The following is a 1,832-nucleotide window of genomic DNA, read 5'->3' as shown; positions in this document are numbered from 1 at the left end:
TTAAAATTTTTATTTATATACTACGTAGTGTTGGAACTGTATAAAGTTATCTCGGATTATATTTTAATATTTTTAGTACTTCTTTCGATTTTTGGATTTGTATACGATACTTTCGTATTGGATGTAACGGTGGAACCAAGGTTACGTGCTATCGTACCACAGATAGTGTCAGTATTGGAAAAATGTTTCTCCCTCTCCTTGTTGGTACTGGCGTCTTATGAAGGTGTGGAGAGAATGCGACGATTTATATTATATATGAATGAAATAAGAAGAGTGAGTATCTGATTTTTCATAATACTACTAGACGACATATAACATCTTGATATCTAAGAGTTCTAAGACATTTTCTGCCTCGCACAATCCGTGACACCAGCTTTCGCCGGCGGTTCTTCTAAACCGATACGACTTGGAACCTTAAAAAAAGTGCATACTTCCTCCTTAACTGCAACGCACCTGCAAACTTACCAGTGTTGCAGATGTCCATGGGCGGTGGTAATCACTTTCCATCAGTTGAGCCTCCTGCTTGTTCCGTATAACATAAAAAAGCATAACTCACTTTATTACTACTAGATGACGTAATTGCACAGAGTCATGACTGTGGGTGAAGCTAATGTTTCCGAGTCGATCCTCATCGAGTATGTGGGCAGAACTAAGCAGGTCTGAAAAGGCCGTGACCAACTGCAGGAGTCATGACTTTCATTTGTTTGTTTACTTGTTTAGAATCGATCAGTGTGAAGCAGTGTAGCAGTGTAGTAGTGTAGCAGTGTGGACTTGATGGCGGGTGCTCACCATCGCCCAAAAATATTCGCACGGTAATAAATATATCGGCTATTACATGTTTTAAGTTATCCTGTTTATCACCAGAGAGTGGAGTGGGTGGTACTTGAATAGAAGAGCAAAAATATAGCCCTGCGGCTCTGCAACCTTGAGACCTTTAACAAATAAGCATTGTATATTTTTGAACAATAGATTTTATATAGTTATTCAAACGGCCATATGTTTTTGCAGATTAACTTGGAGATACAAAACAGTTATATCAGTATAAGACTAAAGAAGTCAGGAGTTGTTCTATGGAGTGTATATTTCTTTATGATTTTCGTGTTCGCTGAAAATACATTTTATAACTATTTAAAATACCTTCGCAAGCTGAATAAAGAAAGTAAGTTTTTCATGTTATGTTATTGTGATGATCGCCCATAAAAACACCACACACGACCATAGCTGTTATTTTCGAAGGACCAATTGTGTAGTTTTTTCAATGTGAAATTTGATAGAGGTCGATTCGTTAGGCAAAAGGAAGAACAGTAATAAAATTAAAAGTGTTAAGAGTGTATTTGGATATATTTCGTTACTAAATATAAAATAAATATAACGTATACATAAAGATAGCTATATATTCTGACACCAAAGAAATGGAATTTACTCACTTCAATCAAATCGGGCTCATGTTGTAATATATATTTTAGTGTACACGGTGCCGCTGAGTGAACTTTATTATCTGATACTAAACTTCATTATGCTTCTACAAATGTATGAAATGTTGATAATGTGCATTGTACACGGTACTATCTGTGTGTTCAACAAACGTTTGAGGGACTTGATCTCCAAGGGTAAGATTGTGTTAATATATTGCGACTACTGACCACTATTTAATCCAGTAACTGCTGTATAATGTTGCGCTGTAGCGACCAACTCGTTTGACTTATATGTCACACAGCAGTATTATGTATTGCTACAACAATAGCCTGTAAATTTCCCACTGCCGGGCCTCCTCTTCCTTTGAGAAGAAAGTTTGGAACGTATTCCACCACGCTGTTCCAATGCGAGTTGGA

The sequence above is a fragment of the Vanessa cardui genome, chromosome 10 (assembly GCF_905220365.1).
Source record: "Vanessa cardui chromosome 10, ilVanCard2.1, whole genome shotgun sequence".
Lineage (NCBI taxonomy): Eukaryota > Metazoa > Arthropoda > Insecta > Lepidoptera > Nymphalidae > Vanessa > Vanessa cardui.
The sequence above is the reverse complement of the archived record's forward strand: the minus strand, read 5'-3'. Positions refer to the sequence as shown.